We start from the raw sequence: 27,825 nt of genomic DNA, 5'->3' as shown, positions 1-27,825 counted from the left end.
ATAATAACCTGGCCAATGTCATTGCAAGGGTAAAAACGAGAGCTAAGTTTCTTCATGGAATTTTTTTTCCATGTCAAAAGGTGCCTCAACTCTGTAACAAACCAATGGGCTATCATAACCCAAACCTAGAGCTAAGAATTTTTATGAAAAACATGGGCAACAATACATGTTTTATCCCATGAAGTTCCCCACAGAACAATGTTCAGTCATTACTTATTTTCTCATGAATAAGTTGATAGAGCATCATACACCCAACTTCGATATGGGAGATCGAAGGATGCATCATGGTACCTACAGCATGTGAGCATTTATGTTGGCTTCAAGATTTGTAGAGCATGAAGGGGATTCGATGAAGCTTGCAACAACAACACAGCTGCTAGGCTTTGCTGAGTCTCTTCTCTACTTTTGCCACTTTACTCTGATTTACACGAACCCATACATGAACCTACTAGCACATTTCTCACTCTGTCGACCTTCTTGAACGACTTCCTCGCCTTATACCGTCTGACATCCCTTCTGTGCATTGGCAAACCTCTGGCGAACTTCTGGCGAACTTCAATACAGAGTAACTCAAATAGATACTACCTCAACAGATCATTGATAAAGCACAAGTACTTAGATGCGGAAACAAGATAACACTCTTTTATATTATTTCAGAAATGGATTACAGAAAGATTACAATCTGTTCAATCCTGAGATAGATTGTGTTCGCATTTACCAGACTTTAGCTACTCAGCTAGGAGATAGCTTGTTGGAGGCTACCTGGCGAGATCACAGACTTAGTCTTTGAAAATTGCTCTTAACACTCATAAAGATAGACTCTCTATAGATCTGGCCACTTTAGGTTCTCACCTGTACTGAACACATAGATACACAGGCTTCTCAGATCACCTAAGACTTTGAGATTTCTTCGTGATGCAAGCAGATCAGACCGTAGTCCGCACTTGCAGAGCAGGAAAATCTCTTGACTCTAAAACTATTCAAACTCTGAATGCCCCGAATGAGCCTTACTCCCTTTCTTATATAGATAAAGGAGGGGACAAGAATTTTGGGTAGAGGCGGTGGATACTGCATGTTACCTGGTCAATAGGTTACCTTCATCAGCGTTGGAGGGTAAGACTCCACAAGAGGTATGGACTGGTAAGAAACCCTCTCTTTCATGTGATGCATATGTACATGTTCCAAAGGAGAAACGAACCAAGTTGGATAGTAAATATGAAAAGTGCATCTTTATTGGGTATAAGGATGGTTTAAAGGGTTATAAGCTTTGGAACCCAGTCACGTGGAAGGTTATGTACAACCAAGATGTGATGTTCAGAGAGGTAAAAGATGTTATTAAACATGAAGTCCAACCAAAGGAACATGAGAAGATAGAGTTTGAGCTTAAGGAGGAAGAATCAAAATCTACAGCAGAGGAGGAATTAAAAGATGAAGAGCCACAAACTCCAGGCGTGAGAAGATCAATTCGAGAAATAAGGCAGCCATAAAGGTATAGTCCATCTGCTTTCTGTTCAAATTTTTCTTTATCTATTACTGACGATGATCCTAGAACTGTGAAGGAAGCAGTAGATTCAGAAGATGGAAAACTTTGGAAAGAGGCCATGGTTGATGAAATGGCATCTTTACACAAAAATGAGGCTTGGGATTTGGTGGAGTTGCTGGATGGAAGGAAACCCGTTGGCAACAAATGGGTGTTCAAGAAGAAGATAAATGCAGAAGGAAAGGTGGAGAAATACAAAGCTCGGTTGATAGCAAAAGGTTATTCCCATGTGTCGGGAATTGATTTTGGCGATATTTTTTCTCCTATGGCCAAGGTAACTTCTATTAGATTACTTTTATCTGTTGTTGTTGCTTTTGATTTTGAGGTAGAACAGATCCATGTGAAGACAACATTTCTTCACGGGGATCTGGAAGAGGAAATATACATGAAGCAACCTGAAGGCTTTGCGGTGAAGGGTAAGAAAGAACTGGTATGCAAGTTAAAGAAGTCTCTGTATGGGTTAAAACAGTCACCAAGGATGTGGTATTAGAAATTTGATACATTTATACGGGACTTGGCTTCACCAGAAGCAAAGCAGATCACTATGTGTATTTTAAATTAATTGGTGACCGTGTTATTTATCTGGTCTTGTATGTGGATGATATGTTGCTGGTTGGAAATGACAAAGAAATTATCCAGGATTTGAAGACCCAATTGTCCTCCAAATTCGACATGAAAGATCTTAGTGTTGCAAACTATATTTTGGGCATGGAAATGAAAAGAGATCGGGAAAAGAGGAAGCTTTAGTTAAACCAGAGGAAGTATGTCGAGACAATACTGCAGAGGTTTAATATGCAGGATAGTAAATCGGTGAAGGTTCCTATTCCTGTAGGTGTAAGGCTATCCGCTTAACAGTGTCCCAAGACATAAGAAGAGGAAGAGGATATGTCCCGTGTTCCATATGCAAGTGTAATCGGTAGCCTGATGTATGCAATGGTCTATACTAGACTAGACATTGCACATGCAGTGGGAGTATTGAGCAGGTTTATGTCAAAACCAGGGAAGGAGCGTTGTACAACAGTGAAGCGGGTTTTCAGGTATTTGCATGGCACTAGTGATTATGGCTTGTGCTATCAAGGAAGACCAGGATTGGATAGAGTTTTGGATATCCGTGGCTTTGTTGATGCAGACTGGGCTGGAGACTTGGATCAGAGAAGATATACAAGTGGGTATGTGTTTAACCTATTTGGAGGGTCAGTCAGTTGGATGAGTAGGAAACAATCTGTAGTGGCACTATCAACTACAGAGGCAGAATACATGGCAGCCACTCATGCAAGAAAGGAAGCAGTTTGGTTGCAGAGATTATGTTCAAGTATGGGGTTAGTACAGGGAGCTATAAGGATAGATTATGACAACCAAAGTGCAATTTTCTTGGCAAATAACCCCGCATATCATTCAAAGACAAAGAACATTGATGTTCAGTATCACTTTGTGAGGGATATGATAGAAGACAAAAAGGTGTTGCTGGTAAAGGTGGACACTTTGAGGAATACTGTAGATGCATTGACAAAATATGTGAGCTCTGAGAAGTTCTCTTGGTGTAGAGAAACAATGGGCATTTCAGGGCTGGAAAAATGACTAAGCTCTCTTGTGGCCCCCTGTGGAAAGAAAACAACAAGTGCAAGAATGTTGGGTTGTGTTATATTCTTTCCACGACTAGCCCACGTAGTTAACCGGGGAGTTAGAGGGGGGCGGAGCCCCCCCTTCGTTGCGCTGATTGTGTAGCCATGTGGGGGTCACAGGGGGTTTGAGGTGTACCCGTAACCCCACTTTATGGGGTCCAGGGTAGCGCCCCAGAAAATTTTGGTTTTGGGCCCTATGTTAGGTTGGGCGGACCCACCTATGGTTTTGTGCATGATTTTCGCACATGTTTTTTGGACGCGATGGATTTTGGTCCATGGTTTTGGATGCGATGGTTTTTCAGTCCATGGTATTGGATGCTTCGACTTGTATAAATATGTATTGTAACATTGAAAGGAAAATAATGAAAAATCAAGCTGGTAGTCCCGGTTTTGGGATCTAGGAGAAATTCTCTATGTATATGTGTTTTATGTGTTATGCTCTCCCATTGTTTATTTTCTGTGTTTTTAGAACTCGTATGCAGGTAATTTCTGTACGGGGTTAAAACCTACAGTGCTGAGTCTCTCCACTTCCCGTCTGGAAGTTCTCGGTTCGACTCTTGCTGAGTCTCTGTACTTCCTGTTTGGAAGTTATCTTCTAGAATCCCTCTAAGTCCCGATTTTCCTCCTGAAATTCCTTCTTCCCATGTCAAGATGCCCCCCACTTTGATCGTATGTGCAGCCGCACCGCTGATCCGGATTTCTCAGCTAGAAACCCTCGGTAGCAACTCCCTCCTCCTTGGACTTGCCCTGTTAGGTACTGTTCTGACAACAATACCCCACCAACTCCACTCTGCAACTTACTCACAGCCTCCTAAAACCTAGCAGCCGGAAGGTGAGAGCTCCTAGGCTCTGCGCAGTCCCGACACCAGCAAACTAGCTTCCTCAACCATCTGGGTGAGCCCTCCTATCCTCTGCGTGGCTCTATGTGATCCTGTTTTTGTGTTCCTCAGCCTATGTGCAACCTCTTCTTGGCTCGAACTTGATGATGCATGCACTGCATCACCCCTCCCTTGCCACTTTGCTGCTAGGAACAACTTCTATCACTCATGACAGTTGTTTTCTGTTGCTGTTGTTCTGCTTTGCTGATGTCCTTAGTTGTCTTGTGATCTGCAACCACCCTCTGATACCATGTTGGAATTTCTAAGTCAAACTGTTAGTTCAACCCTTCAAGTGCTTTCTGATTTATTCCTTCCTACTTGTTCAGATTAATTAACAAGCTATTTACAAAGTAAATACTGAAAGTTAACACAAGTACATGCTCAACACATTACAAATCATCAACTAAAGGAAACAAAAACAAGCACACAAATGACACCATTATTTTTGGACTGATGTAAACACAACGGATTTTGATAAATATGACAACTGGGTGAGATTTGCTACGGATCCGAACGAATTCTTGATTTCATAGCGCAGCTAGTGTAAATTCTGGGTTTTGCACTACGAAAACACCTAGACAGTTTCATAACACATAAGAACCTTAAAACAAACTTGATACAAGGAATCTATGCGGGTTGTGGGACCAATGATGAATGAGAACAGATTATTGACCTTTATGTAACCATACCACAAAGATTCTAAAGACCTAGACACTACATTGAACATGGAAAAACTGAACTTGGACTAACACCTAACCTTCACAATCAAACTGATGTGAACAATTTGGAAATTTTTTCTTAAGTGATAACAGTGGCTCCACTTGGGATAGTGTGCTCTTATACGAGCTACAGTATGTTGCTGCGGCATAGACACCTAAAATGAATTGAGCATCTGTGTTTTCTTGCCACAATGGCAGTTTGTTTTTTGCAAATGAATTTATCCATACATCACAAGGATCTCTTTTGAGTGATACAATAGGTTGAGTGATACAAGAGTGAAGGAGCAACACATCCTCTTTTTTTGTAATTCCAAGATAAGTTAGGAAAATGTCGAATGTTATGTTTTTTGAATAGACTTTGTTTTGTAGAAGAGAAGAAATATTTCTTTACATTACTTGATTCTCACAGTTTTCATTCAACAAAGGCTGTAAGATACAAGTTTCAACAATTGTTAGCAAAGCGAAACCAAATATACATGTATATTGTCTATGCTTTTTGCAGTTTTTTGTGTGGTGATGAGTTTGAATTTGAGCCATTTTATCTGGAAACAATGTTGAATCACATGTCAAATAATTATCAATGAAAGCTTTGTCCCTCTGATTTGGAACTCTATGATAAAAAAATAATCACGCACATGACCAAACAATTCATTGCTGTTTGTAATCAAGGTGCATAGTGACAAGAATCTATGTCTATAATATTAACTATAAATGGCTGGATGATGTCTGATCAATGTGTCAATGCATTGATTAGTAGAGTTGTTACTATGTTTTGCTACAAAACCAAGAGTTTGTTTTTCAATACATTTTTCAATGGATCCCAAAGATGCTTAGCACTAGTGAATGTGACAAAGAAGGTTGGTGGGCCAAGTTGTCATATCACTGAAAATATGTCGTTTGTATATGTTAAAATTAATCAGGGGACATTTGAATGCTTTTTGAACATTGATATGCAATTGGTATTGCAACAATCTTTGAAGGTTTTTTTTATTCTTGACATCTTTGGCAATTAGTTTTTGTCATATGAGTTCTCCTTTACGAATAGAAATCCAAGTTGAGATGGAGCCCTGGTTTATCAATATACAAATTGGTTTAAAAAATATGTTCATAATGTGGCTTGAGAAGTCACTAGACATGTGCAACAACTTCCATTGTGAAATTTGTTGATAGGATAAGTGATTGACAACGTCAATAGGTTGACTTGATCCATAAAATAATGTCGAGAGGTTAAGTTATTCAAAGAATTTGTCTTGAAAAATGCACAGGGGCTAGAATCCTTCATAACATGTAATTGGTATTATTATCGTATCAAGATTATAGATAATGTGGGAGTTTGAGTAACCATGTACAAGTGTTTCAGTTATCGACTCTAAATCATTATCAAAATTTGGTGAATCTAGTTGATCTAATGTTGGTTTAGTGTTCTCACGTTTTCTTATTTTGATCAAATTGTTTTTTCCATTCCTTGTTGATTACTATTTTTTCATTTTTGTAGAAATAGGCGTTGCATAAGTAACATAAAGAAATCATTAATTTTTTGGGTTGAATGTTCCCTGATAAATAAGCATTTTTGTACTCTATTTTTCTCTTTAGCATAACTGAAACTGTCATGCATTCATCAATATCTCTAGGTACAATTGTTTGAACCAAATTGGCAGGAACATTTATAATTGTGCATGTTAATCCAATTTGTGATATTTTGTAACCAAGTTGTCTTATTTGTGCAAAATCCATTCTTGATGCTACTAATCTTTCCTCTAGGTGTGTCAGCTGTGCAACAAAGATCATTTTGGTTTCAACAAATATACAAAGGCAATGCAAGTGTAGGTATCTTTTCACTGAGTATTGAAATATTACAATATTTTCAAAGTTGTTCATCTTTTTTAATGCGTTTGAATTTTGTTGTAGGCATGAGATAATGACAAGTGGACAATGTAGCTTTATCAATGTGTCCCATGTCTTTTCCAAAGTAAAATCTATCACAAATGCAACATGCATTTGTAGGCATGTCTTCGATTGATTGCATATATTTATCAACTGCTTTATTTGATTGAACATGCTTTTTGCGTTCTTCATGTAGCAAGGCACCTTGTGCTTGCATTACAACTTTTAATTTATGCAAGCACATCTCTTATTCGATCCCCTAGAAGAAGGGACAGAGCCTAGTTTTCTCTTATGTTTGTCCATTGATGAAGAATGATTATCTTGTTTAGATGATGTGCAATTTTAGCCACTTAAACAAATTTTCTTTTCCTTAATGATATAACATCAATTGTATGATATTTAAATTGGGTACAAGATGTAGTAGAAACAAACTCATTGTATAAAAATATGCCTAGAAGGCACATCCGTCATTGAGTTGTCATTTTCCCTTTTCGACATTACTTGGAGCATTCCCTGTATGTTGTCATTATCACTAATATTATCATAAATACTAATTTGCAAAAGTGCATGTGATGTGGATATTGGAAGATGCAAAAGGTACATGACTTTGGATGAAGTGTTTGATGAATGCAATCTCAAAGAAATATTCCTCGTTTCTCTTTTCTAGACGCATATGTTTACATTATATATTTCACATATCCATTGTATTGCAAACCATTTTCCTTCTATATGTCCATATGCATATGGCATCGATAAGTTAATAATATAACCTTGCCAATCATTGATACATTGTTCCTTCTCAATGGTCCTTGCATGCAAGTGTTCCTCTGATCTGAAAATGGAATGTACTTGTTTAAGGGTGCAAGGTATCCATTTCCAATAATTTCAACTGTGAGCTAGACACTCCAAATAACCTCTAAAAATGTATAAACTTCTTATTTCTTATACAGAGATAGACTATAGGGGCATTCACCGGACATGTCACCTCTAAAAAGAGGATGAGTTCCAGAGGCTACCTGGCCTTCTACAGGCTCTGCCTAAAGAAATAACAAAGTAAACACTTAGAAGTCTATGACATACACATGCTTGAAGTTTAAGGTCTTGCGGAATAAGACAAACAACTTTCTGCAGCTGAATAGGTGATTATGTGTGTATGCAAGTTATGTATATTTTGCTGTTTAAAACTTTATATCAGTTTTGTTTACCATATCATCTTCAGCAAATAAAAGACATCAAAATGATAAAGCAGTTCACCCCCTCCTGGGCTACATCTGCTGGACCAAGCCTCTCCAACTAGGCTTGTCCTCTTGTATTAAAATTGCTACAAAGGCTAATACAAGAATATGGGTGTCTCAAAGGATAGATCTGACTGTAAATACAGAATCAGAAGATAGGAATTAGCCAAACATGCTCTTTCCCAAACACTAAACAGTGAATTTTGTACCTTATACAGTACTTTCCCCAATTGGCCCTGGTGGCCCTTTACACTTGCATGGAGAATTTCGAGGTGAATATGACCTCAATTGGTTCTGAAACCTCTGCCATTAGACTCAGAAGGTCGAAAATAGCAGACATAGGCTTTTGAATCACCAAAAACGGATGAACATAGCCCCCAAACAGCTCCAACACTGAAATGGCCCTGGTGGCCCTGAAAGCTTCCCTGAAGCTAAACAGTGAGAAGAATGCCTCAGAAGGAAAAACGAGCTGTAGAAATGGATTCAGAATGCTGAAAACCTTCAGGAATGACCTTCGTTCCACATTCACTGGCTGCACAATTCCCAATGCAGCTCCAAAACTGATTTGGCCCTAGTGGCTCCTGGAACTTCCACGAAGCTAAAACACTTGCAAATGACCTCAGATGGCTGTGAAACCTGTGCCAATGGCTTCAGAAGGTCGAAGAGACCCAAAATCAAAAAAAAATTCGTCCAAAACCGACTTTCCTAGCCAAAGTTATGGCCATTTACTCCCAACTGCCAGCTTGGCCTAAAAAAACTCCAGCTAACTTTAGTTAACTCCAGTTAGGCCCGCCAAATATGGCGGGCCCGCCAATTTTGGCGCTCCTGCTAGATTTTCTGCCAAAACTGCAGTTATATTAAATGTTTACCTCGGAATGCGTGCTGGCTATTTGCGGCGGGCGGGCGGTTGGGCTTAAGCCCCTGGTTCCTGGGTCGTGGTCATATGGAAGGCGGGGCTGGCCCCCTTGGTTTCCCGCCCAATCACAGTTTAAAATTTAAATAACATTTTTTTTCGCTTCCCCAACAAGACTTGTCATGTGGCACATTGGTAAAGCCTGCGGCTTGTTCCCAAGAGGTTGTGGGTATTCCTTGAACTCCCAAAATAATTTTGAAATGCGCCCATGAAGTTTGCTGACGTCACCCAGGGCCACGTGGCAATTTCTGATTGGCTGCTAAAAAAGGAATATTCCCTGGAATATTCCAAGGAATATTCCGTGGAATATTCCTTTTTTTTTTTTTTTTTTTTTTTTTTTTTTTTTTTTTTAATTTTAAATTCAAATTTCTAATGTTATTAGGCAATTCTTCTTTTTGCCATAACTTCCTCATACGGCGACCGTTTTTCGAACCGTTTGCAGCGCCGGAATCTGGAAGACGAGCACTTTCCAGTAGTTCAGGTTCAAATCAGTTCTGAGCACTTTAATTTTTGACCATTTTACAACACTTGGTACTGAGCTCCTGATCATCCTCCAAATAGTTGATAACTCTAATGTGATTGCAAATGAAACAATTGTTAAAAGTTTGTGCAATTGTTTTTTCTCACCGTAAACATATCAAACCATAGTGCAATTGTATAAATATATTTAAACAAAGAGTCGTGGAAGTCATTAACAAAACATCCATAGATTGCGAAGCCTTGCTGCAATAGGATTTGATCAATTGACAACATGTCAAATTGTCTAGATCGACATTTGTATAGACAAATGCATGAGAAATTGATCTAGGAATTGTAGTTAGAATGTTTGTTGTGCGATATAACAAGAGTGGTACAAAGTTGCGACATACAAGGTTATGGTTATGTAGCAAAATATTGCACTGATATCCATGTGTCTCTTGATTGAAGCGAAGATATGGTTGTCCATTTGCGTATAGAAAAACATTCAATGGAATTGGAAACCAATCAAAGAACCATTTGACACAAAAGGCATCTCCCCATAAGATAATTATAGATGGAGCATGAACAAAAGGTGTAGAAAATCCTTGCAATTACGTTTCAATATCATTAACATTGTGAGGTTCTCGAAGAAACTCATGTGTCAATTTAGTTCACAATGATTACAAAGCAACGCATGTTGGTGATACAAGCAATGTCAAAATTGGTTTACAATTCCTTGTCGTATTTTAGCTGAAGTATAGCAGAAATGAACAAGAACAACAAATGAGTCAGATAAACAATCATCAGGATAATAAGAAAAATGCTCCAATCTATATAAATTGAATCTAGATAACTTGTGATCGATCTCTTACACACTGGTCTCATTCAATGCAAAAGTATTTTTCATTTCGATTAAAATATTATGACAAGTTGTGCAACACAACACTACTTTATAATGCAAAGAGCACAAAATACATTGAATATTCAATCACCAGGCATCATTGTAGAGCATTTTCAAAATTTCCTATACAATATGTAATCTTCGTTGTCTATCTGACTATTGTTGTTGTTGTTTTTGTGTGTTTTTCCTTTCTTCCCTTGTTTTGTTTGTTAATAGTGTGAACTTGAGTACCCGGATTTGTGACAAACACGATGAATACATTAAAGCGAAGCATACAAAAAACAATATAGTCAAATAACAAACATTGAATCTAATCAATAAATGCATCTTAAATACAAACTACTAAATCTACACAGTAGTAGTGAAAATAATTTGAAACATTGTCTAATGAAACAACAACTTAAAACTTTCAACTATTTAAGAAGGTGTATACATTTCACCATATTCTAGACATTATGCTAACTATGCAAGACTCAAATAGAGATATACTATTGACCAGGTTTTGCAGAAAATTGTTACCAACCCCTCCAAATTCTTGAACAAAGGCCCCCCACTACTTGTTTCAATAATTTTGCATGTTTCATCCAATAAAGGAATTAATGTTTTCATTATTTTAATGTGATGTCCTAATGACAGGTTTCTTGCAATCAACATGCCAGGCTCACCCATTTTCCAAGTGGATGCTTGCAACTATTAATGTTAACAAGACCACGAGGCCAATCACACCTAAGTTCCAACAAGACTTGTAGCTTAACAAGAACAATTCCATGCTAAATGAAACATCCCCACATGAAAACCGTGGGGAACACTCGTAACTAACTTTAAGGAAAATTTGCATCTGGGGTTCCCAGGCTTATTTTATCTAACATTCATGCAACAACTATGCAGGAAAATAGATTCTTGGCCACAAAAGTCTTACTTGATGAGGAGCAACCACCAAGAAACTAATTCAACTTGTTGAATATGTGCACGGGAGGCCTACCTGTTGGCCAAGCGAATACTTGGAGATGGAAACCTTCCCGGAGGAAAAGCGTGTAGGAAAAATGTGCCTAAGTTTCAGGGAGACTTGCATGTTAATCATAAAAATTTCATCCTGGAGGAAACCTTGTCTGAGTAAAACCTCGGTGGACACTTGTACCTAAGTTCCAGAGAGATTTGTATCCAGGGTCCTGAACTTATCTTATTCGGGATTTTCGCAATAACTAAGCATGCAAATAGATTCTCGGTTGGGAGGGATTCATTTGACTAGTGAGCAGTCATTAGGAACTTGATTCAGTTTGATAAAAATGACGTGAATCATCTTAGAATGTTGAAAACCTAAAATTTAGACAATTATAAGCTCAAAAATGAATGATTACAATGATACCACAAGTTGACTACTAGAATTATTCTGAAGTCCTCAATTTTGATTTAATTGTAGACTTGTATCTAGCATTTCAGACTTATTTTATCCTAGGTTCGTGCAACAACTAAACATGCAAACAGATTCCCGACCAGGAAGGAATAAATTAATTAGCGAGCAATCACCAAGCACTTGATTTAGTTTGAGAAAATGATGTGAATGATCGTAGAATGTTAAAAACCTAAAATCCAAACAACTATAAGCTCGAAAACGAATGGTTATAGCCATACTACAAGTTAAATACTAGAACTACTTTGACGCCCTCAAATTTGATTTGATTGTAGATTATACAAGAGTGAAAAGCCTCAATGCCAAAGAATACTCCTAAAGCACAAGGCTCTAATGCCACTAAAGTAGAATGTTTGGAGGAATATTCTTAACTTGTTATGGATATACTTTACAATTTGAAAGTGGGGAAAGGTCCCCAAAAGTCTCTTGCATTCAGAGAGAAGAATAATTGATAAAATATCGAGCTATAGCTACTAAGTAGTCTATTGAAGAATAAGAGGAACACTATTGAACAAAGGGCCTCAAACTACTTGTTTCAATCATTTTGAGTTTTGGTTTAGGAACGTAATTAATGTTTTCGTTATTTTAATATGATTTCATAACTAGAGGTTTCTTGCAAAGGGCATGCAAGGCTTACCTGTTCACTAAGCGAATTCTTGCAGATACTAATGTTAACAGGAAAAATTTATTCCTAGAGGAAACCTTGCCGTAGAGAAACCATCAAGCACATTTGTACCTAAGTCCAAGTTTCGAGCAGAATTTCATCCAAGGTTCCCATGCTCATTTTATCTGCCATTTGCGTAACATCTACACATAAAACCAGATTCACGGCCAGGAAAAAAATAATTGACCATTGAGCAACCAACATGCACCTGATTAAACTTGAGAAAAGTTGTGTGAATGACCACAAAACCTTAAAATCCTAAGATTGAGACCACTATAATCTTGAAAATCAATGATTACAACCATACCAAAAGTTGACTATGGGCATGTGAGACGTACCAGTTGGCCAAGCGAATGCTTGCGATACTAATGTCAACAAGAACAATTTCATCCCAGAGGAAACCTTCCTAGAGGAAAAGATCGTAGCACATTCATATATAAGTTCTAGACTTGAATTCGAGGTTTCCAAACTTATTTTATACGAGATCCGCACAACAATTACACATGCAAACAAAGTCTCGGCCATGAAGAATCAATTGAAAAGTAAGCAATCAGCAAGCACCTGATTCAGCCTGAGAAAAATGATGCAAATGATCATAGAATGTTAAAATCCTAAGATCGAGATGACTATAAGATCGAAAATGAATGATTAGAGCCATAGCACAAATTGATTATTAGAACCATTATGAACTCCTCAAATTCCATTTAATTGTAGATTATATAGGAGTGAAAAATTCCAATTTCCAAAATTAATCCTAAAGCAAAAGGCTCTAATGTCATCGAGATAAAATATTTGGAGGAAATCTCTTGCACTAAGAGAAAAGAAGAATTCACACAACATCCATCAAGCATATCAATAAAAGACAATGGCAAGGGAAAGGCCTCACCCAAAGCCCAAAAGAAGGCAGTAACAAACCAACAAAGTCTACGAAGGAAACTCTTGGAACTTCTAGTACAGAGAAGAAGAGGTCAAAGAAAAAAATGTAGAAACCATGTTATATGGTCTTGCATGAGTCCAACTTACCAAAGATTTTGCATGGATGAAAGAAAAAAATATAACTACTAAATAAGTTTAAGGATTAGAAACATGTTGAAAAAAATCAAGCTATAGAGAGAAAACTGATATAAAGTTAACAACAATCAAGATAGTCAAGAAAATGAGAAACTTATTTTCTTGTTGCTCACCAACCTGTGGCTAAAAGAAACAACTAAGGAGCTGCCAATGCTTCTCACCAAGTTCACATTAGAGAACATTTGCAATGAAATTAAATTAAAATAGACTAACATCCAAGAAGAATAAGCTACATGCATCATGAAATCAAATTTTATTGAATTAATCATATAATTGCAAATTACTTTATGAATAAGTAGAAGAAGTTACCTGAAGCTACCTTTTGCGAACACTTTTAGAAACCCACAAGAACGAGAAAACCACTACAATTCTCTACATCTTCTACGAACACTAAGAAATCCACACCCTATACAAACACTACGAAACCCACCAAAATGAGAAATTCAACAAAATTCTCCAAATCCTTTGAAAACACAGGGAAACCCACCAAAATTATCTTTAAACCCCAAAATAGAATCGTGTCTCACAATTCTCTCTATGAATCCAAAGTTCTAAACTCTAAAGTCGTTATATTTGATTTAATTGTAGATTATACAGAACTGAAAACCTTCAATATCCAAAACTACTCCTAAAGCACAAGGTTCCAATGCCATCAAGATAGAATGTTTCGAGGAAATCTCCCACACTATGAGAAAAGAAGAATTGACACAACATCGAGCTATAACTAATGAGGAGTCTATTCAGATAATCTATAGGACATGCGTCCTATCCAGAAAATACAATGGCAAGGGAAAGGCCTCACCCAAAGCCCAAAAGAAGGAACTTACAATCCAACAAAATCTACGGAGGAAATTGTTGGCATATTTGGTACAAAAAAGAAAAGCTCAAGGAAATATATAGAAACCATGTTAGAAAAATTAGAAGCACACTTCCCTGTCACTCACCAACTTGTGGCTAAAAGAGATAGGTATAGAGTTGCCAACGCTTCTCACCAATTTTGAGGAAATTGCAATGAAATGAAATTAAACTAGACTAACATGTAAGTAGAATAAGCTACATGCATCATGAAATCAAAATTTACTTTTTGAATCAATAGAGGAAGTTACTTGAAGTTACGCTATGTGAACACTTAGAAACCCACCAAAACGATAAACCCACCAAAATTCTCCAGATCTTCTGCAAACACTAGGAAACCCACACCCTATGCAAACACTAAGAAACCTAGCAAAAATCCTTTAGATCTTTTGCAAATAATGGGGAACCAACCAAAATTCTCCAAATCTTCAAAGCCCAGAACAAAATTATGTCACACAATTTTGTCTATGGATCCAAAGTTCTCAAAAGCCAAGATGAAGTCACGAGTTCCACCTATCACAACCCTCTAATTCATTCTCTATGCTATACCATGTACATTCACATTTCAATATCACAAAGTCAAGAGTTCACCTACAAATTTGCATTTAGAACCATTGTAAAATTAATGCATGTTTTTAAATGTTGACATCCACCACATCTTTCACAGTAGCAACATCTACATTCAACATCAAATTCCTTTAATGCAATCCTCCTCAAATTGGGTGAAGTGAGAAGGTGTGGCACTAACTGAGTATGAAGGCACATTCTTTGGTGTCCAAGCAGGGCTCGACGTGGCCAACGAGGTTTTGGAAGCAGCAAACATGTTTTAAAACAGGTGAACAAAAACAACCATGGATCAATCGTATTGAGGTCCGACTTTCAAAAGCAAAACAAAGGAACGCTGTGGTACTATCTTGGGCTGCTCACATAAAAAATGCCATTAATGACCTTACCTCAAATGCCTTGGGAGCCGAACTCGAGCGGTACAACACCAAACATCATCCCTTGGGCTTTGGTCCGAGCATGCAGTGACGTGCTGACGTCTGCTAAGAAATATATGCAGAAATCCAAAGTCCACATTAGAAAAATGCAAAAAAAATCCGATGTATGTACAAAACTAATGCCTCCAACCCGTCCCTATATGTCATGCAGTGACATAACAATAATTTAAAAGAGAGATTTAAATTTCAAACCGAGAAAGATCTTTTCACTAATATATTTATGAAAATAAATTCTAATTTATGTTATGTGATGTGATTTGACTCAAACTTTTTTATGTTATGTGATGTGATTGAGTTTGAATTTTTTAAGCAATAAAATTGTTAAAATAATAAGGAATGTTCTTAATATTATTTCAAGGTTGCATTAAAAAAATTAAAATATAGAGATGTGTAATGATGAAGATGGAAAAAAACAAAAGAAAATTCAAAAATTATTAAAACTTTAATTTTAAATGATTTTAATGTATATTTTAATTTTACATTTGAAATATTGTCTATAGGGCATAGAATAGACATTGACATGGTGCTTTGTTAAGACACTCCAATGATGAAAGGTTCAAAACCCAATAAATAAAATTTGAACATGTTAAGAGTTGGTGTACCTTAAGTCAAGTGCGATCCTTAATTAATTTTAACAAAAAAAACCATAAATTATAATTACTCATGGCACATGTTAATGCTAATCATCTCACTTGAAAAAAAATACATTTGAAATATTATATTTTAATAAATAAATAAGAATAAAAATGAAATCATAAATAAACTAATTGTTAATGATGTTTGACTCTCGACTATATGATTCTAGTCCATGATTCTACATAGCCACTAGTCCATGATTCTACATAGCCATTTCAATAAGCACTTGCGATTTTACTCTTTTGGCAAATTGTGATATGAATTTGCTGAACTTTTTAACTTTAATCAGATAATCTATAGGAAATGCATCCTATCCAGAAAATACAATGGCAAGGGAAAGGCCTCACCCAAAGCCCAAAAGAAGGAACTTACAATCCAATAAAGTCTACGGAGGAAATTGTTGGCATATTTGGTACAAAAAAGAAAAGCTCAAGGAAATATATAGAAACCATGTTAGAAAAATGAGAAGCACACTTCCCTGTCACTCACCAACTTGTGGCTAAAAGAAATAGGTATAGAGTTGCCAACGCTTCTCACCAATTTTGAGGAAATTGCAATGAAATGAAATTAAACTAGACTAACATGTAAGTAGAATAAGCTACATGCATCATGAAATCAAAATTTACTTTTTGAATCAACAGAGGAAGTTACTTGAAGTTACGCTATGTGAACACTTAGAAACCCACCAAAACGATAAACCCACCAAAATTCTCCAGATCTTCTGCAAACACTAGGAAACCCACACCCTATGCAAACACTAAGAAACCTAGCAAAAATCCTTTAGATCTTTTGCAAATAATGGGGAACCAACCAAAATTCTCCAAATCTTCAAACCCCAGAACAAAATTATGTCACACAATTCTGTCTATGGATCCAAAGTTCTCAAAAGGCAAGATGAAGTCACGAGTTCCACCTATCACAACCCTCTAATTCATTCTCTATGCTATACCATGTACATTCACATTTCAATATCACAAAGTCAAGAGTTCACCTACAACTTTGCATTTAGAACCATTGTAAAATTAATGCATGTTTTTAAATGTTGACATCCACAACATCTTTCACTGTAGCAACATCTACATTCAACATCAAATTCCTTTAATGCAATCCTCCTCAAATTGGGTGAAGTGAGAAGGTGTGGCACTGACTGAGTATGAAGGCACATTCTTTGGTGTCCAAGCAGGTCTCGACGTGGCCAACGAGGTTTTGGAAGCACCAAACATGTTTTAAAACAGGTGAACAAAAACAACCATGGATCAATCGTATTGAGGTATGACTTTCAAAAGCAAAACAAAGGAACGCTGTGGTACTATCTTGGGCTGCTCACATAAAAAATGCCATTAATGACCTTACCTCAAATGCCTTGGGAGCCGAACTGGAGCGGTACAACACCAAACATCATCCCTCGGGCTTTGGTCCGAGCATGCAGTGACGTGCTGATGTCTGCTAAGAAATATATGCAGAAATCCAAAGTCCACATTAGAAAAATGCAAAAAAAAATCCGATGTATGTACAAAACTAATGCCTCCAACCCGTCCCTATATGTCACGCAGTGACATAACAATAATTTAAAAGAGAGATTTAAATTTCAAACCGAGAAAGATCTTTTCACTAATATATTTATGAAAATAAATTCTAATTTATGTTATGTGATGTGATTTGACTCAAACTTTTTTATGTTATGTAATGTGATTGAGTTTGAATTTTTTAAGCAATAAAATTGTTAAAATAATAAGGAATGTTCTTAATATTATTTCAAGGTTGCATTAAAAAAATTAAAATATAGAGATGTGTAATGATGAAGATGGAAAAAAACAAAAGAAAATTCAAAAATTATTAAAACTTTAATTTTAAATGATTTTAATGTATATTTTAATTTTACATTTGAAATATTGTCTATAGAGCATAGAATAGACATTGACATGGTGCTTTGTTAAGACACTCCAATGATGAAAGGTTCAAAACCCAATAGATAAAATTTGAACATGTTAAGAGTTGGTGTACCTTAAGTCAAGTGCGATCCTTGATTGATTTAAAAAAAAAAACCATAAATTATAATTACTCATGTCACATGTTAATGCTAATCATATCACTTGAAAAAAAATACATTTGAAATATTATATTTTAATAAATAAATAAGAATAAAAATGAAATCATAAATAAATAAATTGTTAATGATGTTTGACTCTCGACTATATGATTCCACTTAGCCTTTACTAGTCCATGATTCTACATAGCCATTTCAATAAGCACTTGCGATCTTACTCTTTTGGAAAATTGTGATATGAATTTGCTGAACTTTTTAGCTTTAATCATAATTTGTGCAAATCATAGTGTTTATGGCATAATCACACTTTTGTTTATGATGGAATTGTGCCATAAAGGTTTGAACGACCAAATCAATTTTAACGCGTTTTCACCAAATTTCAAATTGAACGGCCCCAGAGTACATAACGCCTAACGCTTTCTTTCGCGATCTTGCATTTAAGGATAGAGTGGAGATCATTCATTAGACTACATCATGTTTCGATATAAATGATTAAGACATCGTAAGATGGGCCAATGTTTAATACTGAATGTTCTTACTCACCGTTAGACATTTAATGTTATTTCGAGAATTTTATAAAAAGGAATTTATTATATAAATTATATACCGTAATTAAATTGTAAATTAAATATTTTAGATTTTTTTTTTTTAATAATAATAAGAAGAAAAAGGGTAAAAAAAATTAATATAAAATTAATTATATTTATTTTTTATTAGTGGATATTAATTTAATTGTAATACGAGCATTTTTAATGGTTGGATTTATTTTTAATTAAAATAACAAACTTATTTATGTAAGGAGTTTTCGAAACCATTGAGGCAATTATTTTTTCACTTTAGTCATGCAATTTTTGCTTTGTTTTTGTAGATTTTCTGTAAATCGTTTAATGTCGAATCCCTGTGATTCAGTAAAGAGACAATTTCTTTTGCAGGTATGGCTATTGGCCAAGCTAGCTTTTATTCGGTTTCGTACAACGTTATGCTAAAATTCGATTCTAGTCTTACTGTGGTACAATAAATTTCTTCCCTTAGTGTTCTTGTGGATGAGGAAGCTTTCTGTTGTGAAAAATATTTTTCGGAGAATGGCTTGGTTTGCATGTTTAATGGGTACTAGCCGCGGCTGGTCGATCTGCACAAATGGATCTCCAAGACATGGGAGCCCCTTTTAACGGACAAATTGAATATTTACCCTATGGCTCGAGGTTTTGTCTATGTGATTTTGATAATATAGAGGAAACGAAGGTCATATCTGAAGCTAGGTCATGGTTTTGGGGTAGTATTGGCCTCTTCATGTAGCCTTAGACTACCACTTATGATCCAAGAGTGACATCAATCTCCACAACCCTAGTTTGGATAAGGCTTCCAAACATTCCCTTGCATTTTTGGAATCTTACATCACTTTCCTCAATAGGGAATGCACTGGGAAAGTTTTATCATCATTGTCTTGAAACCATCTTTTTTACAAGGCCACTTATGTTCGTATTTGTGTGGAGATGGAATTCAATAAGGGTTTTCCCACAAAGATTAATTTGATAACTCCAATCTATGTTTGGTTCCAACAACTCAACTATGATATTATTTCATTTAGATGTAGAGCATGTTGTGAAACATGGCATGTAATTAGAAATTGTCCCAAACATTCTCAAAATAGCAAAGATCGGAAAAAATCCTGAAGGTCCAAATGGTGAGGAGGAGTGCAAGGTGATCATTATACCGTATTAAAAAAGGAAGAGCTTTAGGACAAAAAAGAACAAAAAAAAACAAGAAGGAAGTAGATACAACCAAAGAAAACACATTCGTGACAACAAAATCTAAGCAAGAAAAATCACATGCTAAAGTGGATCCTTCGATAGCTAGTGAGGATTCCCCAGACGCAATGTTAGTGGAAAATAAATAATCCATCATGGAAAATAGATCCTCTTTGAAAACCACAAGGAGTAACGTTGAAAAGAAAACTTCTTGGGTAGAACAACCAAATGAGGAAGATTTCAAGAATATTACCATGCACTTGCCAAAGAACAATCTGCTGAAATTTGCAGAAAATGTGGGTCAAACTCAACTTGGGAATAAAGGAAAAAGTTTTTCACTAAGAAAAACAAGAAGCCAGACTAGATCAAAATAAAATTAGTGAAATATGGAATGTAATTGTGTTTGGATATTGGGGGCTTTTTGGAATTTTTTTACTTGGAAAAGGGCTAAATTTTTTTGTGTCATGGAGAACTTGCTTTAGGGTTTGGATTGAACGTCCATGGTCAATCCCAAAATTGTAAGCCTTGGATATCTCTAAAACATGTAAATGATTTTGGCTATGTATCCAACTATTTTAATATAAATGCTATCCGTTTTATTTAAATAAAAAATAACAAACTCATTTATTCAAAATTCCAATTTTGACAGAGATGCAAACATGGATTTCAATGATAACAAATTTAAAAAGTTTAAATTCATAAAATATTTAGCCATGGCATAAGGACATGCTTTTAATTAAATGCAATAATATTAGGATAAATGTTTCGCCTTCCTAAATAATTAAAATCCTGATGGTGTATAATTTAATGTTGGATTACTTGATGCACAACACTTGTTACTCTTTATCAAAGGCCGCAAGTGTAGGGGGGTACTCTTTGCTATTGAGGGATATACTATGAGATCTTTGGAAAGGAATTTGTGTCACGTTAACAATAAACATGCAAAGGTGTATGACTTATCGTGAGTCATACTTATAACTAGGGAGGAATAAATGATCTCAATGATGATAATCAGGAATTTTATGATTGTCATTAAAGCCATGACAAGTAAAGTGATCCCATGGATAATAACCTAGCCAATGTCATTGCAAGGGTAAAAACGAGAGTTAAGTTTCTTCATGGAATTATTTTTCCATGTCAAAAGGTGCCTCAACTCTGTAACAAACCAATGGGCTATCATAACCCAAACCTAGAGCTAAGATTTCTTATGAAAAACATGGGCAACAACACATGTTTTATCCCACGAAGTTCCCCACAGAACAATGTTCAGTCATTACTTATTTCCTCATGAATAAGTTGATAGAGAATCATACACCTAACTTCGATATGAGAGATCGAAGGATGCATCATGGTACCTATAGCATGTGATCATTTATGTTGGCTTCAAGATTTGTAGAGCATGAAGGGGCTGCGATGAAGCTTGCAACAACAACACAACTGCTAGGCTTTACTAAGTCTCTTCTCTACTTTTGCCACTTTACTCTGATTTACACGAACCCATACATGAACCTACTAGCACATTTCTCGCTCTGTCGACCTTCTTGAACGACTTCCTCGCCTTACACGGTCTGGCGTCCCTTCTGTGCATTGGCGAACCTCTGGCGAACTTCAATACAGAGTAACTCAAGTAGATACTACCTCAACAGATCATTGATAAAGCACAAGTACTCAGATGCAGAAACAAGATAACACTCTTTTATATTATTTCAGAAATGGATTACAGAAAGATTACAATCTGTTCAATCTTGAGATAGACTGTGTTCGCGTTTACCAGACTTTAGCTACTCAGCTAGGAGATAGCTTACTGGAGGCTACCTGGCGAGATCACAGACTCAGTCTTTGAACACTGATCTTAACACTCATAAAGATAGACTCTCTATAGATCTGGCCACTTTAGGTTCTCACCTATGCCGAACACACAGATGCGCAGGCTTCTCAGATCACCTAAGACTTTGAGATTTCTTCGTGATGCAAGCAGATCAGACCGTAGTCCGCAGTTGCAGAGCAGGAAAATCTCTCGACTCTAAAACTCTTCAAACTCTGAATGCCCCGAATGAGCCTTACTCCCTTTCTTATATAGATAAAGGAGGGGACAAGCATCCGACCAATGGGACGACAAACTTGGTACTGAAGGAATTTGTCAGATCACGAGATGTGGCTCAAAGTGCACTAGAAGTCGGAGAAGTGCTCCGAGTCTCATCACTGAAGATTATTACAAATCTATGGAGAATAAAATGTACAAAGTGGATGCTTTTTGAACAGGAAAAGCCCACGGGAAAATCTGGTCACAAATTGTCCTTGTGACTGGACATCATTTTTACACTGTGGAGACTTTTACAGACAAGTCCACGGGAACCAAAAATAAATTAAAAAACTGTAATTTTGGGAAGCCGAAATTTTTTATACACATTTTCATCCCAAACCTTGGTAAAAATCCTTCTCACAATCATAGGCTTGTTTAATATAATTTGATGCTTAATTTTTGTGAGAATAAGCCATTGGTGATGTCTGTTCATATATTCTTTTAACACCTCGTTATCTCAAAAAGGATATCGATCTGGGAGAGAAAACATGTCTTTAACGGTATCATAAGGAGAATGGAAGAAATCAGGAATATTGTGTTCAAAACGTATATCACACCCCATTCTAACACATGATTCATGGTAAACATGATCTATGCCTGTTCTGTTCATACCATAATCGGTCCACCAATCCCATATCCAATCACTTTACTTGTTTCGTTGCATGATTCCTGTGGTCCCAAACCTTATCTTGGTGTAATGGGTTTCTTCTTTGCTGTCTTTATTTAATATGTCCCACCATAATCTTTTATACATGCCAAAATCATAGAATGTGTCTGGAAACATGAGGTTGGGGTCCTTTCTAGGCCATAGTGCTGCATTATGTGTTGGAAAAGGCCAACAAGTGTTCCTCATTCGATTTATTGAAAATATCTTTCGTATACCCCACTTCTACTTCCCCCATGTGACCATATCATAGTCAAATCATGAAAGTCATGTAGAAGAGCATCTTGTGCCTGGCTTGCAGCATTTATGCTGTTGGAATAGACCATATCGTGGATCCATCTGCTCCCTTTTGGGTACACTCTTCTTTTAGGTACTAGATGTAATATATCAGTGTGTGCTTGGAGATTAGCATCTAATACTTTTGTATTTCTTAATTGCCAAGTGGGCTTCCAACTTTCTTTGTATTCTGACCAACTGAGATTATCTGGAATTGTTCTAAGCACTTCTTTTTGTTGGCCTTGATCCCATTCTGTTACTATTATCATCACATGTTCAGCTGGCTAAATAAATTCTCTACTGAGAAAATCTGGCAGATAATTTTCTTTCCCTTTAATATGCTCCACTTCGAAATCAAAGTTGGTGAACAAAGCCTGCCACCGAGCAAACTTGGCTTCTCTCGGCTTTTTAATGTCTTTACTTAAGAATTTTTTCGTAGTCGAGGCATCAGTCCTTAGCAGGAATTTTTTATTTACAAGATTTACCTCAAATTTATTTATACAATTCCAGGCGGCTTTAACTTCCTTCTCTATAGTAGAATAATTTTGTTCCGCTGGATTCCAAGTTCCTGAAGCAAACTGTACAATTTGTTCTGCACCTTCCTTTTTCTGTTTGAGAATGCCTCCCCGACCAATATTGCTTGCATCTGATTCTATGATCTTGAAAGCATTTTCATCAGCTACATAAGGGATAGGCAGTGTCTTGACTTTAACTTTGATTTGTTGAACAACGTTAGTATGGGCCTCAGTCCATGGAGGTGGATTTGTCTTGAGCCTTTGATTTAACAAACTTCTATCCTTTGCGCAATCTTGATAGAAGTTACTCACATAATTTAAACATCCTAGAAATCTCTTGTTAAGTTTTGGGTATGTTCTATGCTAGAGCAATTTATAAAATTTTCATAGTTAGCAATCACATCAGCATTACGATAAACTGCAGATAGAACATAAATATAAAACGCAGAAGACAAGCCAATGCAAGAGGACACAAGATATGGCGCGAGCCAGGGACAAACCCCATAATGTGTGGGGAAACCCTTTGATCAAATCTTCTTTTATCTTCAAAGTTCAGCAGAGAAGGAGAGAGAGAGAGTACATTTACAATAGAAGTCAATACTTTGACTTATCTATATCTAGCATAGATCATTTCATATCATGATGAAATCAGTTGAAGACATTCTGCTTCAGCTGATTCTCAAGGTGACTCCTTCACCTATCATCGTGCTGCATCTCGTCCATTTGCTACACCTTACTGTGTAGCACCATCATGCTGCCCATGATCATCATGCTGCTCATGCTCTCATACATCACTGTGCTGCCCATGATCTTCATCATGCTGCTCATGATGACTTCGCCCACAGTGTCGCATTTTTCATCATCATTCATCACTGCTTCATTGAGATCTTGACCTTTCTATGAATGTAATTATGCCCAGACTTCCAGCGCTGAGACTGAGGTTGTCCTTATTGCTGCACCATTATTTCATCATCATTGAGACCCTCACTGTTGCTTCCTTATCAACATGCCCATCATCATGCTGTTGGGATCATCATCCTTGCAGCACCTCAGAGATCATCACTACTGCATCAAGAACTTCATTACGCAAGGTTCTTGAGAGCATCATTGCTGCACCATGACTTCTCCTTGAGATTATTACTGAGATGATCTCTGCACCTATGAAGATCACGACTGTACATTATTGTAGGATGAGATCATTGTGAGATCATGATCCTATACACTGCTCCTAGCCAAAGCTGACTCTCCTTGACTTGATGATTATTGCTTCTTTCATCATGCTGAGACTGTAATGATCATACTACTTATGATCCTTATCATCTTGACTGCCTTTGAGATACTTATTCCTATCAAGAATACTAGATCTGAATACAGTGATGATTATTGACACTGTATGTCTCCTTTTACAGGTATGCCGAGAAGCTCTTGATCAATACTGAAACCTGCTTCATCATTGTGGTTATGCCAAGACAATAACATATACATATGTCAACGTAATCCTCATTAATCCTCATTGAGCCGAGACAATGTGCAAAAGAGTAGATCTGCTTTAGGTAATCTGAGTTCATCGCATCTAAACTGCCACAGAAAAACCACCGAGATCTATATGCCGAGACTGATTCTGTCATGCGAGATTAGATGCCGAGACTGCTCTTTGTCATGCGATGCATCTATCTGTACTGTCGAGATTGTCATCATGAGGATTAGATCTATGCCGAGATTGTATCTAGCCCAAACTTCAACTCACTGCTGCGTCCTCACATGAGGTCATTTCTGCTTCATTTATCCGGGATCATGACTGCACCTAAAACAAACGAGGTGCAGTCAAATCCTTACTGCGGCTCTACATCACCATGCGAGATTTCAGAAGAAAATGTGAGATTCTTTCTCTGTGTAAACATGTCTCCTTGACTGCGTGAAAGGACTGTGTTTAGGCTTCTACAGGCATCGTATTAAGGCTCCTCTTTGACAGCGTATAAGGGCCTCTTGGACAGCGTATTAGGGCATCACTTGACAACAGATTATGGCTCCTTGCTGTGTGTATTAGAGTCTCAAAGACCAGTGTATGTCCTGTCTTTATGACCTGCGGCTAGGGCATGTTTGTACTGCAGCTAGGGCAATATACACTAGCATATAGTCTCAACGTTTCTCCTTTTCCAAAAACCCAGACGTGGAGAGGAGATCACATGAAGAGTGTCTCAATGACATCAAATCCTCTTATATTTATACTAATGTGTAGATGATGAATAGACATGACGTTTGGGCTTCTAAAGCCTGCATAAGAGCTGGTCGGCTTGATAGTAATTATATAAACAAAATAAATTCATATCTCCATAAATACTTATCGGAATCGGATGATCTTTGGATCAATCCTACACCTCTCGACGAGAGGGATCCAATAAAATTATCAGCTGCCATAAATAAGCTGACCCACATGGAGTTTTTCCCTAGTTTCCAATTTAACATCTTTGAAGCTGGGTTTTATCAATAATAATGTCAGGGAACTTTTCAGAGAATTCTAATGCATGTTTCTGCAAGGATATTTGGCCATTGAATATGGTATGGCCAAGAAACTTTACAGAGGTTTGGAATACCTCTATTTTCTTTTTTCTTAAAACCAAACCATTTCTTTTTACCAACTGTACAAATGTCTGTACATGCTTGAAATGATCTTGAATATTTTTCGAAAAAATTAAGATGTCATCAATATAGACCAGGAGCCAATCAAAGTAAGGTTTGAAGATGGAATCCATCACCTTCTGGAACTTAGAGGGAGCATGATTCAATCCAAAAGGCATTACATTCCATTCGTAATGTCCTGCAGGCACACTGAAGGCTATTTTGAACTTATCTTTTTTAGAAATGGCAACTTGCCAAAAGCCTGACTTTAAATCAAATTTTGAAAATATTTTTGCTCCCGCTATCCTCCCTATCAAATCACCTTTGTGGGGGATATGATATGTATTATCTACAAGAACAGAGTTCAAAGGTTTTTAATTGATTACAAGCCTTGGGATGCCTCTAACTTGTTCTGATCTTTTATTTACATAGAATCTGTAACAGTTCCAAGGACTGTCAGATTCCCTGATGAGTCTTCTGTTCAGGAGTTGCTTTATCTCTTTTTCACACAGCTCCCTGTACTCTTTGTTCATTGGGATTTCTCTGCTTTTGCATGGCTTCCCACCATACTCTGTTTTGTATGGTAATTCAACTATGTGTTGTTTCCGATGCCAAAAGGCATTTGGTTCTTCTGAACAACATTCATCCTCTATTGTCTTTTTGAGCTCAACAATTTTCTTTTTGTTTAGAGGACTTTTCAATTGTTCTTCAATTTGTATTGAAGACTTCAGATCTTTTAGATCTGTTAACTTTGCTTCAGCTTTGTCTAAGTCCCTGATTGTCTGGACCATGGTTGAAATCCTTGGGCTTGTGATGTAAGGCATTTCAATCCTTTTTGACTTTCCATCTGAAGTTGGGACTGTAATGAAGTAGCCAACTTTATTATTCTTTAATCGTATTGAACCATGGGGTTCAACTACGGCTCGAAAGACATTACCGAAAATGCAATCAACGGGTATATTTGAGTATGCAAACTTAAGCTTTATACAATGTTGGTCAAAACATACAGAGGCTTTTGGTACTTCATATCTGAGTGTTTTATTCCCCAGACCAACAACTTTCCTTTCTGCACCAATCCAGTATTTTGCTGGAATAACTTTTGAATTTAAGATATTTACATCTGCACCAGAATCTAATAGTGCAGTTAGTGAAAACATTTCTCCTTGTATACAAAGATTTATTTTTACATGGTGCTGCTGATATTCAATAGCCATGATCCTCATCTCTCTGAATCCTAGAATAGGATCTTTCTGCCCTTCAATGATTTCTACATTCAGGTTTTGGTAGGAGGTTGTAGTGTTCCAATCTGGAACACTTTCAAGCTGTTTTCCCTTTTCTAATTCTGCAATTCTAGATTTTAAACTAGAAATTTCAGATTTAAGATGGTGTATTTCTCTACTTACCTCCCCCAAGGTGAGTGAGCGAACCTTGTCATGCGGTTGATGTTTCTGGAAGGATTTGGTATTTCGCTCAAACAAGGCATCAACAAATAATGGCTTTTTGGCAGTATTTTTGGAAGAACTGGATAGACGTAGCTGGTCCATGAAAGCTGCAGTAAGTCTTTCCTTCATATCACCTTCTTCCATTGCTCAGATTTGAGAAAGAATCTTGAATTCTTCTTCTTCAGCTGCGGCCATCAACACCTTCTCCTTTGGTGGTGCTATGTGTGTTTCCTCAATAGAGGATTCACTGTAAAAATCAGAATCAGAATCATAAGGACATGCACAATTTTCTGAGTCTGAGCATGCACAAGCTTGCATATGTGCATGTAAATCTTCACCAAATGAGTTTGATGAAGAGCTGAAGGAGTCACCAGATGACTCTTCTAGTTGTTGCTGCTGTAGATGTTCTGTGATTGAAATATTTGGGCAACGATTTGTGTCATGATTTTTAGACCCACACTTTCTGCATTGTGTTTGGGTCTCTATTTTGACAGCTTTGTCCTGTCTGCTTAGAGGCTGATTTTTCTTGCCTCTGTTCTTCTTTGATTCTTCTCCTATTGGAAATTAATTAGATGTATGTCTCGACTTACCACAAAGCCAACATGTAAGCTTATTCCATTTTTCTTGTTTGGAAGTATGCAA

General features: G+C 36.8%; 1 pseudogene; it reads right to left on the bottom strand.

Annotated features, from left to right (window-relative positions):
* The window catches only part of LOC149170473 (uncharacterized), a 45,659-nt pseudogene extending 18,332 nt beyond the window's left edge, over positions 1–27,327 (bottom strand).
* Between the last annotated feature and the right edge of the window lie 498 nt (positions 27,328–27,825).

The sequence above is a fragment of the Pinus tabuliformis genome, chromosome 4_2, assembly GCF_031772625.1.
Source record: "Pinus tabuliformis cultivar Carrire ecotype Pingquan chromosome 4_2, CPIR1, whole genome shotgun sequence".
In the NCBI taxonomy this organism is placed as follows: Eukaryota; Viridiplantae; Streptophyta; class Pinopsida; order Pinales; family Pinaceae; genus Pinus; species Pinus tabuliformis.
The sequence above is the reverse complement of the archived record's forward strand: the minus strand, read 5'-3'. Positions and strand labels throughout refer to the sequence as shown.